At 44.7% G+C, this 13884-nt stretch overlaps 1 protein-coding gene across 9 annotated transcripts in view; it reads left to right on the plus strand.

Annotated features, from left to right (window-relative positions):
- The first annotated feature begins 7807 nt into the window (after window positions 1-7807).
- Window positions 7808-13884, plus strand: part of PACSIN3 (protein kinase C and casein kinase substrate in neurons 3) — a 28525-nt gene continuing 22448 nt past the window's right edge. The window contains exon 1 of one of the 9 annotated variants that reach the window (XM_053386635.1): window positions 7808-8377. The gene's annotated coding sequence lies outside the window, so the exon portion shown is untranslated. Of the gene's footprint in view, window positions 8378-8614; window positions 8713-8880; window positions 8965-13884 lie in introns of those variants that run through there. The other 8 variants (XM_053386654.1, XM_053386626.1, XM_053386646.1 and 5 more) reach the window with 8 other exon arrangements.

Consider the following 13884-nt stretch of genomic DNA (forward strand, 5'->3'; position numbering starts at 1 on the left):
CTGCAGCTGCACCGAGAAGTAGCTCTCCCCGCGGCCTTATGTTTACGTATAACCTAAACAAGCTATAGCTTCGGGCCCCACTCTCTTGAAGCCCCCCCCCCAAATAAAGCATGAAAACCTGGGCGTACATTTCCAAAATACAAGACAGAAAACAAAAAAACCTATCTACAGCAACAGTGATTTGTATAGGCTCCTGTTGGTTATGTGCAAATGGCTTTAGATGCCTATTAGGTCCATAAATTACCATATAGTATATATTCAACACAAAAAACAGCGACAATTTGTTGTTGACAAAGGACAGCTGGACATAGAAAGGGCCCCATTACCTTCAGTAGCTTTGGGCCTCATTAAACCTTAGTCCGGCCCTGGTTACACCAGAATTTGGCCCTGGCGGCTGATTTATTTGTTCTTTAAATCGTAGGAAGAGAGATATAGGAGGGTGGTTGCTTCTTTAAGTGCCGCCTGGAAGCATCCTGGGGCGGGGAGGGGAAATAAGTTATCTGAGCGTGTGCAGAGTGCCACGGCCATAACCACTGGCAGCTCAAGTGCATAAACAGGTTCAGCCTGCACCATACTCGAGCCCCGGAATCAGTTAGCATAGGAACCAACTCCTAGGGGCCGAGGGGGTCTTCGCCCCCTCCGCCCCAAAACTGATGGGCATTGCCATTCAAATTGAGTGCACTGTGTCAGGTGATTGATTATGCGGGTGGGGCTTACCTAGGTTCACCCCCCCCCCAATATTTTATTCAAGTTGGCACCCCTGGCACTTGGAAACTTGTGGGAAAGTGGAGGTTGGGAGATAAATCCCTAAAAAGGAAAAGAAATCCATGAATATAGTATGCTACATTTGTGACATTGTTTATTCCAGCTCCTACTGGACAACACTCGTGGACATGGTGCAGTAGCGTATAAAAAGCTGGAAATCATGGAAAGTTCCAAGCCAGCATGGATTCATATATGAATGTTTCCTCATTTAAGAAACCCCATGCATGGGGGGTGGGGGGAGGCATGTTAGAAAGGTGTGACAAGAATGGTATCTCAAATACAGCAGTTGCTAGTTATTGTTTTTGCAATGTTTTAAATAGCTATTTTTAACTGTTTTTACTGGTAATTCCATTGTTTTATTTTTATAAACAATTTTGAAGGTGTATTTTTTTTCTTACAATCAAGGTATAATTTTTTTATTAAATAAATAACATTACAGATTTTAGGCAGGAACCACTCGAACGTGATTTCTCATCCTACAATCTGAAGCTATATGGTCAAGTTAAGAATTGCATTGAATGTTTCTGATTATGTAGCTCAGTACTCTGATTCTCATGAAGATGGAAGCTTTTCTATGCTTCTCTTAGGTGGCTGTTGTATTGTGAGATTGTGTTGCTGGCAGCCCCTTCCTATACTTCAGGTTATTGACCACTAACTAAATCATGTGCCCTCCTTGCACATTAGGCAGGGATATCAGCCTGAAACCGTCTTTCTGGCCTGCATACATTCACCAAACCATCTGTACACTCCCTGCATATGTATACAAACTTTTTATGTGTGGCCAGGGATCCTAGGCACACATAGTTAGGTAGCTCATCAAAATTAAGTTTCATTTCATTCTGTACCTTAAAACATGCGGAAGTCACCTAGGATTATTTTTTTACATGTATAATAATTTTAAATTAGCAGCAATCTTTCATGCACTGTGTCAATGTCAAAAGGAAAAGGACTTCCAGCACAGATTCATTATTAGGAAAGCAAAATGATGGGCAAATGGCAATACTCTGCCAGGAAGGAAAGAGCAATCAAGAGCTGCCAAATGAGAGAGGGAAAGAACAATCAAATGCAAATTGTATCAGGCATGTTTTAATCTATTATTGATGCTGCAATTGATTAAAAAGCCAAATTAATCAATTCATTATTTCAGCTCTAATTGTATCCACAGTCAAACCTCATTTGAGTAAATTAAAAGGCACATATTGGATGCAGTTTACAAGCTACTTTTTCTGGAATAGTCTATGCTGCTGTTCTGGATTATTCATTGCTCTCATTGTCTTCTTTTCAGAGACCTATGGATTCCCATCCATTGTCAATGGTTATTCACTAAATGCAAATTGTCAAAAAAATATATAGATGTTTCCTTTTACATCCTATTCATAAACCCTGAGACATCAGTTACTTCACCGGCTTGAGAAGGATATATAAATCAACAGCTAAAGGGAATACTTTGCCATGGACTAATTGGGATTTTTGTCATACTAATTTGCATTTGCTTCATATTTGAAAGCATAAAACATACTGTATGTTCCTTCAAACTTAAGCTGATGCACACTTACCCAGAAGTCTCATTGTTTTTATTTTCTTTAGACAACAGTATTTTTTCATACTTTCTCATATTTGTATTGTTCCTTTTTATTTTATATTAAAAAATACAATAAAGATCATATTGAAAAAGAAGTCTCACTTTGTTCAATGAGACTTACTTCCAAGGAAATGTGCACAGAACTGCAGCCTTATAATTATGTTAAAAATAATGCCACAAGTGGATGTAGCATTAGAACAGGGGTCTGGATGTGGCCAGCAGGCCATCTCCCCTTGCCCCTCCCCCATGGGCCAAGTTTGACAGGTGGATCCACCCGTCTAACAATCACTAGATGTCACTTTGCCTGTGAAGTGTGCACAACATTTGTCTGTTGCCAACCACCAGCTGGTGGGTGAGAGTGGGGAAGCCCTGTGCACAGGTCTATTTCATTCATCCATCCAATTATTTATTTCAATAATTGACATACCACTTAACTGTAATAGCCTCTAAGCAGCTTACAGAAATAAAAGAGAAGCAATACAAATAATCTGAAACTATAATAAATTTAAAATGCATGCTGGGATAAAAAAAAAAGTCTGGAGTAGGCACCAGAGGTTCAGCAGGGAGGGGGCCTGTGTGATATTCAGTGCTGTGCTAGGAAGGGATTTCCCCTGTGCCAACAATTAGCTGATCATCAGTGTCTGCAACACACCTTAGTTGGATCAGGGCCACTGCCTCCCTTGTTCCATGAATCCCAACGGCTGCCACCCTTCCTTGTAATTCAACACAACCATTGCCTCGGTTTTGCATACCAGAAGACCAGGAACTAACCTTTCTGAGTAAGCACACTTGGCACATCTCTGCTAACTCCCAAAGTGGTTGTGGGTTTGGTTTTTTTAAGATGGATTTTAATATAGACAATTGTCTGTAGACAGAATATTACAGCTGAGCAGCTGTACTGAAGGGGGAAGGATCTTGCCCTGAGCAGTACTTTGATGGGAAACCACCTGGGAATCCTGTGTAAGCCACTCTGAGATGCTTGGAGGAAAAGCGGAGTATAATAAAGTGGAAACATATAATGAAAGACCTGGTGCACTGAACCTGGGTAGCCCTGTTTTTATCGGTTTTGAAGCAAATGGATGCCACCCACAGAAAAGTTAGTGGATCCTACATCCAAAGCAAACTCCCCCAGCTATGCGGAAGTATAACAGCGTGTAAATAAATAAATAACCAAGCAGGCTGATAAGGACCTGTGCTAATCTGTTCCTAGGCCTTACAAAATACTGAGAACAACTGTTGAGGGTGTCAGTTTGGTACGGGGGAGAAGGGAAATTGAGCAAGAAGACTTATTTGGCCTGAGATCTTCTATACATTGTTGGAACTCCTATCAGTCCCAGCTAGCATGACCAATTGTTAGGGATTATTATTAAGATGGAGTCCAGCATCTGTAGAGCTGCATGTTCCCTGGTCCTGATGCACAGTATCCTGGAGATAGGAATTAGGAAGCTGAGGCTGTGTTCCATGGAGTTCAAAGCTGCCAACCTGCACTCTGTATGGGAAGTTTCAGGAAGGAAGAAATATTTTATTTTCACACTCTTTGGAAGCTTTACCTTTATGTATCAATAATGTGTTTAGGTTCAGAGCTGGATGTCAGTGCTGAACCTGAGACCTTTGAGCATTATAAATAGCATGGGAAAAGGTTTCAGGCAGGCAGGTTGGGGGGGGGGGAATAGCGCCTTAAGACTTTTCTCTTTTTTCTCTGTCCCTTCCTGCAAGCTCTGAACAGCATTACACGTCTTCTCTTCCAGCAGTGGCTGGAAGGACAGAAGCATTCCTGTCAGTCTGCAGATACAAGGCAACATTTTGTTGTACAGGGTGAGTCCTTTAAAAGAGGCCCCGTGGATACAGAGTACACATGTTCCATGGGGCCTCTTTTAAAAGACTCACCCTGTATGTTCCATTTCAAGTGTCCTTATTTCAACTTCAGGATTCAGTGTAAATATTTATGAAAGATGAAAAATTGAACTGACTCATTAAATATTATGAGAGTTATGTTTTTGGAAAAGAACAAAAACAACAACAACACCACGCAGATACCTGGCCATGTTATCTGTCTTTTGTGGAAAAACCAGTGAAGTGTCTTCTGGCACCTTAAAGACAAACACATTTCTTATGACGTAAGCCTTTGTGCACTACAGTCCATTTTCATCATATGCATGAAGTTTTATTCTGAGTTGTAAGTATATATACACTCTTTTGGGGGGAAGGGTATTGTAAAAAGTGAGGTCAGAGGGAAATGAAATGCAGAAAAGTACAGACATTGAAAATTACATACTTAACAGCAATAATTCACAAAACAATTCTTGATGGCACAGACATCCTAGCATTGGTAAGCCAATTAATACATATAATGTGCTAAAAATCCTTTGGCTTGGTTCAATCCACAAGTGATAGCATTGAAATTATTGATCTATTGTAATTCAGCAAGTCTCCCTTTGAACTTCATTTGTTCCATGGCTACATAGAGACTGGCCTATTTGTCCCATGTTGAATGCCCAAGGGAATCACTGGCTGGTGATGCAGTAAATCACATTGGAAGATGAGCATGTGAATGAACCCTGCTCCAGAGCAAGGCTGAAATTAATGTTTTTAAATATGTGGTTTACTCAAGAGTATGGACTACAAGTCTGAGACCTAATCTTGATCAGATTCCAGTTGTACCTCGGAAGTCGAAAAGAATCTGCTCCCAAAGTCCGTTCAACTTCTGAAACATTCAACTTCCAAAGCGCGGCTTCCGAATGGTTGCAGGAAGCTCCTGCAACCAATTGGAAGTTGCAGAAACCCTGTTGGATGTTCAGTTTCTGAAAGAACATTAGAAAACCGGAACACTCACTTCTGGTTTTCGATTGTTCAGGAGCGGAGGTACGACTGTAATGAGGTATTTTAATGAGATCTAAACAGTTGTTGTTGTTTAGTCGTTTAGTCGTGTCCGACTCTTCGTGACCCCATGGACCAGAGAACGCCAGGCACCTCTGTCCTCCACTGCCTCCCGCAGTTTGGTCAAACTCATGCTGGTAACCTCGAAAACACTATCCAACCATCTCGTCCTCTGTCGCCCCCTTCTCCTTGTGCCCTCCATCTTTCCCAACCTCAGGGTCTTCTCCAGGGAGTCTTCTCTTCTCATGAGGTGGCCAAAGTACTGGAGCCTCAGCTTCACAATCTGTCCTTCCAGTGAGCACTCAGGGCTGATTTCCTTCAGAATGGAGAGGTTTGATCTTCTTGCAGTCCATGGGACTCTCAAGAGTCTCCTCCAGCACCATAATTCAAAAGCATCAATTCTTCGGCGATCAGCCTTCTTTATGGTCCAGCTCTCACTTCCATACATCACTACTGGGAAAACCATAGCTTTAACTATACGAACCTTTGTTGGCAAGATGATGTCTCTACTTCTCAAGATGCTGTCTAGGCCTGTCATTGCCCTTCTCCCAAGAAGCAGGCGTCTTTTAATTTCGTGACTGCTGTCACCATCTGCAGTGATCATGGAGCCCAAGAAAGTAAAATCTCTCACTGCCTCCATTTCTTCCCCTTCTATTTGCCAGGAGGTGATGGGACCAGTGGCCATGATCTTCGTTTTTTTGATGTTGAGCTTCAGACCATATTTTGCGCTCTCCTCTTTCACCCTCATTAAAAGGTTCTTTAATTCCTCTTAATGAGGGTGAAAGAGGAGAGCGCAAAATATGGTCTAAACAGAGAGATACCTTAATGGGGGCCACTAGCCTTTGTCTGAGTCAGTTATCTGGAGTCTGAGTTATTATTTGTTGTTTTTCTAGAACAGATGGAGCAACATAAACTAAGTGTGGTGACTTTAAAGGCTGCTGCCTTACATTTTAGGTGACAGTGATATGCATTTAGGATTACATCCTACTGAGTTCAATAGAATTTGTTTCAGAGTAATCATGTTTAGGACTGGGCTATATGACTGAAGTTGTATTTTTCCATTCTGAAAACTTAGCATCTATGTTCCAAAATGTGTAATACCTATAACATACTGCAGGGAAGTTCCAGTTGCCATCAATGTTCAGTGGCTTGTTTTCCTGATGCAATGTGTGTGCAAAGTCTTTTCGCTTATCACCATGTAACCAACCAATGGTTCTCACCCATATGTGATTAGGAAAAAATTGTCCAGGGTGTAAGCTCCAGATAGAAATTAGTTCTGGCAAGTTTTATTTTAGAAACTGAGACTCTATGTGGGCAGTAGCCTTTTTCCACCTAACAAAACAATAGTAATAAATCCAAACCTATACCCTCTGCAATAACGGAAGTTCTAGATTGTTAGGGCTAGCATAAACAGAAAGTAGGCTGGAAAAGGAAAATGTTCCCATGCATGTAATGCAAAACCTTGTCTCAAATGTTGAGTCATAGCTAAACTGGTTTAAGGGAGGTGGAGAACGCAGCTCCACTTTCCAAGGATCCCAAGGGGCTGTAAAAGGTAAGAACTGAAAACTGGAGGTGGAGTGTTAAAATGAGAGAAGGGGAAGAGAAAATGGGTTGTTTAAAAACAAAACAAAAAACCCGGAACCAAATTAGGGGATGAGGGAAAGGAGAAACTTGGCAATAAGAACATGTCTTTTACTGCATCAATAAGCAGTGCTTTTTTCCTGGGGGGTATGCAGGGGTACACATACCCCTAAATATTTTGTGAATCCAGGTTTGGCCTCATTGAGGGGCAGTATTTCAATATGAGTAAGAAAATAAGAGTACCCCTAAACATTTTTTTTTTAGAAAAAAGCACTGTCAACAAGGCATCTTTTTAAGCGTAGGAAGACACCATGGCCTTCAGAAAGGGTGAGTGGGGAAGGGCTGTAGCTCAGTGATCGAGCACATGCAAAAGATGAAGGCAAGGGAAGATCCTAGCTGGACACCCCAGAGAGCTGCTGCCAGTCTGTGTAAACAGCACTGGGGTAGAAAGGCTAATGGCCTGGGTTGGTACAAGGCAGCTTCCTATTTAAGACTTCTGGTTTCTCTTCAGACAAACATCTCAGTGCTCTGTTCCTGGAAGCCAACAAACTGGCTGTTTGTGCCCAAGGGAGAAGTGGGGCAGCAGAAAAGGTGAATCGGCTGTTCCAAGAGCGCAGCGCCAGCGCCAGCAGCCTCGTGAAGGAGTTTCCTCACGGCAGTGCCGAGCCCAGCAAACCACTAAAAAGCAATCTGGGAAGGAGGACGCCCGGGTGAATCACTGCTTTCTCCTCTTTTGGCAGGGAAAGAGCCCCACAGCCCTTCGACAGGCTTTGCGAGTGCGACTGTCTGTTCCCTTTTTGCCCCATGGCAGAAAACCCTCCACCTCGATATCCCCGGAGTCTCCTCGGTGCCTGCTTGTTGCGACAGGGCCTGCAAACCGCACCGGTTGGAATCCCTGCTCGCGTGAGGGCTGCGCCAGAGTCACGCACTCTTCACATGTGCAGAGGCGCTCCCACTTTCCCTCGCTTGTCCCGACTGAAACCTGGCTCCTTCGGAAGCTGAGCCCCGGCTGCGGTTATGCGAATATCACCACCCCATTCCCCCACCCCGCCGCTTTAAATGTGGCCAGCTCAGCCTCTCCTGTTGCTGCTGGGCAGGGCCTCCCTTCATCCCCACGACGACAGCGGGATAATTGGATCAGAAGCTCCCTCCCTCTCGGCCCGAGGCAGGAGGGTGGAGGGAGCCTTCTTTTTCTTGCCCAGCGAGCTCGCGCTCCTCGCTCGCTCGCCCGCAGCCCAGGCCTCTTTGCGCGGGAGTCGCGCCGCGCTCCCCTTCGGAGGTCTCCGGGGGGCTGCGTGGGTCCGCCTACCGCCCGGGAGGCGGGCCGGCCTCCCCCCTCCCCAAACGCTTCGCTGTCCGTCGGGCCGCTTGAAATAGGGGGAGGGGCGACGGAGCGAACGAGAGCGAGAGTTTGCGCCGCAGGAGAGGAGCGAGAGGCGGATTGATCCGGGCAGGGTGGGCTTGGCGAGGAACGTGCCCAGCCTTTCCCCCCTCGGACGCTTCGCTGGTTGATCCCGGCGAGCCTCAGGACTCCTCTCCGAGCGGGAGTCTCCGGAGTAGCAACTTGGAGAGGTAAGTCTCCTAGTAACCTCCTTCTCTCCCTGCGGGCTCTGGACTACTCGCAGCGTCTCCAACGAGAGCCCATTCTTCTTCTAGCAGGGAAAAGAAAGGGAGATTCTTTTTTGGGTCCCGTGTCCCCCCCCCCCGTTTTGGGAGGGTGGGACCGAGGAGGTAAGTTTCTTTCTTGGAGCTGTTCCCGAGCAAGGAGCCACAGGATCCCTGTTCCCTTTTTTGCTGCGCTCGACCTCCTGCTCTGCGTCGTGGAAAAGGCGCTCCGAGCCCTTTCTCCTCGCCAGACAGAGAGCGATTGTCCTCCTCGAGGCAGCAGCTGCGGCAGCTTCGAGAAGGTAACGCAGCAGCGACTCTCGAGGGAGGGGGGGGGAGGATAACTGAGTCGTCTTTATTTTCCTCTCAGGACGGCTGGCGGGCGCCCGGGGCTGCTCTCGCCCTCTTTCCACCGTCGTCGTCCTCGCTCCCCTCCTCCTCCTCCTCCCCAGTCAGGGCTGCTGCGCGTGCGGAGGCGGCGGGGCGCGAGCGCGCTTCGGGTCTCCCACGTTGCTCTCTGCGGACATTCTTTCCGCTGGATTGCGCGGGGGCAGGTAGGTCGTAGCCTCTGTCCGGGGCGAAACTGCCGCTGCCGCCGCACCCACTTCCAAGATCTCTCCGATGAAGGAGAGTGGGAATGGGGGGCGGGGAGGCATGGGTTTCTTATAACGGGTGGGAGGGACACACGCGCTCGCCAACTTCTTCGGTTTTAAACATTAGGAACTAAGGATTTGGCAGCGTTCTGAACAGGTTTGTTTCATACTTGTGCTCCTCTCCCTCCTCCCCACTCCCTTTCCTGTCATCGCCAAGGCCGATAACTTTCGGGTGGGAACCCCTCTGCTAGGGAGCACCCTCGTCTGATTGGTGCGGAACCGGGCTCGGGCGCGGGAGATAAGATGACAGAGTTCCTTTGTGAAGGAGGATCTGGTGCGAGCTGCTTCCCACAATGAAACTGGAAGCCACAGGCCTTGCAGGGGAGTTTAGCAAGAGGGGCTGCCAAAGAGAGTAAAAGCCACTAGGATCCTTCCCTCCACACTTATCATTCCTCCCCTCCGCCATCTACAACTTGATGTTTGAAGGGCTGGGTAAAAACGCTTCTGCTTAGCCACCAAAATGAAATTTCCTCCAGCAGGAGATGGCTGAATATTACAGTTCTGGGCCGATCGGAATTTGATTTGTTTAAAAGGTGGGGTGCCAAATAAGAGTATAACACACAATTGGTGATATCAAACTAAGTCATACTCTGAGTAGAGCCATTTATATTATATTATTGGCTAGCTTATACTGTAGTCTAAAATTTAGTTGTTTGTAATATATAGATTGGATTTTTAAACTAATTTAGTATTTAAAGCTTTGGGAATTCCGACTGGAAAGAAGGGGTGGGACAGTTTCAAGCTGTATAGCTTGTACACTACAGAATTAAAATGGAAGTAGCAAGCCTTGCCAGCAGAAGGTGAGATGCAAACAGCTGCAGTATTACTGCAGTTTTGTGCTGGGAGGAAAAAGTGGAAGGGAAGGTCCCCTTGTAGATGCTGAGGATATTATCTCTGTACGGTTGAGTGGCATTTTGTTGACGACTGAGGTATGGACATGCAGACACCAGGGGTTGCTCTCTGAACCTGTGTGATCTTGTTACCTGGCTCCACAGATATTTTTATTTTGGGTAACTGTCCATGAAGGAAAGAAGCTAATATGCTGTGCTGATATTCTTGTACAGGGAACTTAATACTGGATTTCTGTTGTAGCAAGAGAGAAAAGACCATCTGTGTTTTGTCCTTTCTTGGTCATGGAAGAGGTCAGAAGCTCCTCAAAGGAAATGTCAGAGGAGCTTTGCAAGCTGTACAAACTGTGAACCAGTATAACAGCTTTCTGTGCCAGCTAAAATTTCCCTACTTGTTGCACTTAACACGATCTATTTATTTGAAGGGCTGGTCAAAAGGAGGAGGGAGAAAGCCACATGCAGCTTTAAATGTGCCCTTCTGGATTTCTCATACAGCAGATGGCTTCCAAAAATCACAAATACCAGGGACAGTAAAGTCAGCCATGAACCTATTTGCATGGAAATGTGTGAGGTTTTTACCTATGGTTAATAATATAACTCTCAAATGCCTCCCATTGTATTAAAGAGTTAAAACCTTGCTTTAAAAGGCGTATGTTCATTCCACTAAACTTTACCTTGAATAACATTAAGAGGATTTGCAATTATGAAGCAGAGCGTTAAACAAATGCTGGATAGAACTGACTGTTTCTAGGTGTGAGCCGATTGCTAGGTGGAGCAAGAATGGAATTTCTGCTACTGCATTACAGAGTTAGATGCATTGTGGCTCAGGGGAGGTTTGTTTTGCCTCTGGGTCTTCTGACAGTTCTGGCTGTTGAAGAAACTTAAGGGCTGCTTAAGTTGACACACATAGTCGCCAGTTAGGAAGTAGAAATGTGTGAACTGTCTGTTCTGCCATCAGTTTTGGCTATTTTATTTTTTGAAATAGTCTTTTTCATACAAAATAATCCCTTCATTATGCCAAACACAAGTGAGCCTTGCTGCTTCTCAAACCACTTTGATGTCTGCTAGGTGTAGGACCCCAGGTACTGTGAGGTATAGGATTGCTCCTCTGTTTCCACCAGCCTGACTTTTACTCTCTGCAGAACCATGTTGCTGCTTGCCCTAAACCCAGTGTATGGGGGAAACTAGAATAGGCGCACAAACTTTGTGGATTGCAGGAAGCTTGCAAAGTGTAGTTTGTCTCTGTTCCTTACACCTTAACTGCAATACTTGTTCAATATAAATTGATGTAATAAACTCACCCTGGAAACAACTGGAATAAGGGAAAATGAGACAAATATACTAGGCTATTTCCAGAGGTACAAGGTAGCTTTTGGCATGATAAACTGTGATATTCAGTTCTAGGTCAGTCTTTGATGCTTCTTTGCACTGTTAGCATATGTAATCAAGTAACTGAGATCTTAAAATTTGCATGTTTGGGGCCTCGTGCTCAAACAGACGCCAACCACTGGTTTTATCACTTAGCATCACCCCAGCAGATCTGTAAATCTTTAAAGCAGGCTGAATACACCATTCTAAAGCAGATCTTTCCTCTTACCCTCCTGTCAGGGGACCTAACATTTTAGGCCCATTTACCAGGTTTAATTGAAATAAGGGTTGAATTCCTTTATCTTCATATGCCAACTTGAAACATAGTTTGATTAGCTGAAGAAAAACATCCTGGCGGAGGGCACGTTTCACTGCCTTGTATAGCAAATGGGTCGGTTCTTGACCTGGGAGACCATGGAAGCCCTAGAAGCTCAAAAAGAAGTCATAACATGTATAGCGGCATTTAGGAATGGAGCATATATGTGTGGTGATGAGTTTACAAGGTTTAAGATAAAGAGGCATTATCTTTTGCAAGTTACTATGCATGTATTTGTTTATTATTTGTGCCCTGCTCTTCACTGAATGGTCCCAGGGTGAGTTACAAAAATGACCAAATTAAAAGAGGGACAAATATGTGTTAAAACCAGAAAATAAAACAACAAACTAGCCAATGACAAAGTGAACAAAACAGCACAGAATAGTAATGCAGGAGGAGGAAAAACACCTGCCCAAAAAACACCCTATGTAAAGAGGGGGTGACCCCCAAGAAGGAGCTTCCTGATGCTGCAATATGCCCCTTGTGGGGGGTTGTCATCCCACAACCGGGACATCTTCTGGACCAAAGCTGCCATATTGTGCATTTGTGTGCATTTCAGAGCTTATGCTGTGCACATACTTTGTGCACTGAGTATCCATGTACGAAAGTAATCAACTGCTTGATCTGTGTGTCAATAGTGAGAAACATACGTGTGGCCTCTACTGATTAATATATTTGAAGGAAACTGTGACTAATCTATCCTGTTTTAGTACAGTATTGTAAATCTGTTCTGCTTTAGCATTGTAAATGTGTATCCTTATGGCATTCCTCCTCTCTCTACTGAACTCCTTTTCTAAAAGACTTTTTTTGCTGGAAAAGATAAGCTTACCTTATCCATTCCTGCTGAATGGAATGCTCTATTGCCCATTTGGAATGGTGGCTTTTGGCTTCAGTGAGTGAGATGGGGAAATGGGCAAGGGAAGCTGCTAGAATGCTAGTGATAGGAGGGTGGTTCTCTGCCTTACTGCCACCCAATTATTTTATATGATTTGTGCTGTATTTGTGATGCTCTATTGTTTTATTTTGTTAGTGTTATTTATCATTTGCAAGCCCCTTTGCATTTCATTTGAATGAAATGTGGCATAGAAAAATAATAAATGAAATCAATCAAATCCTGGCCACTACTGCCTACAAAAAAATCACACACATTCAGCATGGTGGGGTGATGACACTGGACTATTCTACAGGGACACATTTGGCAAGTTAGCGTAGCCCATGCTCTCTCAGCCATATTTCCACATTATTATATAGGTATAATAATGATACTCTATACCAGTAACACATTGCAAACTTGTGGGATCACTTTTCTTTGGTATGAGGTAAGAGTTGAAACACGGGTGGCGCTGTGGGTAAAACCTCAGTGCCTAGGACTTGCCGATTGCATGGTCGGCAGTTCGAATCCCCGCGGCGGGGTGAGCTCCCGTCTTTCGGTCCCAGCTCCTGCCCACCTAGCAGTTCGAAAGCACCCCTAAGTGCAAGTAGATAAATAGGTACCGCTTTATAGTGGGAAGGTAAACGGTGTTTCCGTGTGCGGTGCTGGTGCTGGCTCGCCAGAGCAGCTTCGTCATGCTGGCCACGTGACCCGGAAGTGTCTCCGGACAGCACTGGCCCCCGGCCTCTTAAGTGAGATGGGCGCCCAACCCTAGAGTCTGTCAAGACTGGCCCGTAGGGGCAGGGGTACCTTTACCTTTACCTAAGAGTTGAAAGATCATGAACTCTGTCTTTATTGCTACATTTTTGTTTTTAGTAGACATATTAGTGCCTGTTCACAGCCACACAAAAATCCTGAATGATAATAATGTGGGACAGCAGTCACTTCTCCACCAGGAAAGACCAAAAAAGGGTTTAATTAAAATTGAACCAGGAAGTTCCTTCTCCAGACTTCTCTTTGTTGAACTGAGTAGCTCTGCTTCTTTGAATATCAGTCATTGTTATTATTTCATTCATTGCTTGCAAACCTGACTGAAGCACCTGACTAAACAAGTGCTTTATTTTTTAACAGGATAGCTGGGGATTATGGTCCATTTGTGGGGTGCTGCTTCGCTTGTGAATTGTACCTCCGATGTTCCAGGCTAAACATGTAGTGTAAGATGAACCAAGGCGCTAGCCTCATTCTGCAAATCTGCTGTGATTTGTTTTCCATTAAAAAAAAACTTTTGGGTGCTTTAAATAAAACTGAACTGATCGGTGCTGCCTGTCATTAAAACAACATTCTTCTAGACTTGAACTAAACATGCCCAAGGCACTAATTGCATTACTTCCAAGTTCCTGATGAATTCTAGAGGTAGC

This window comes from Podarcis raffonei, chromosome 1 (assembly GCF_027172205.1).
Source record: "Podarcis raffonei isolate rPodRaf1 chromosome 1, rPodRaf1.pri, whole genome shotgun sequence".
Classification (NCBI taxonomy): Eukaryota; Metazoa; Chordata; class Lepidosauria; order Squamata; family Lacertidae; genus Podarcis; species Podarcis raffonei.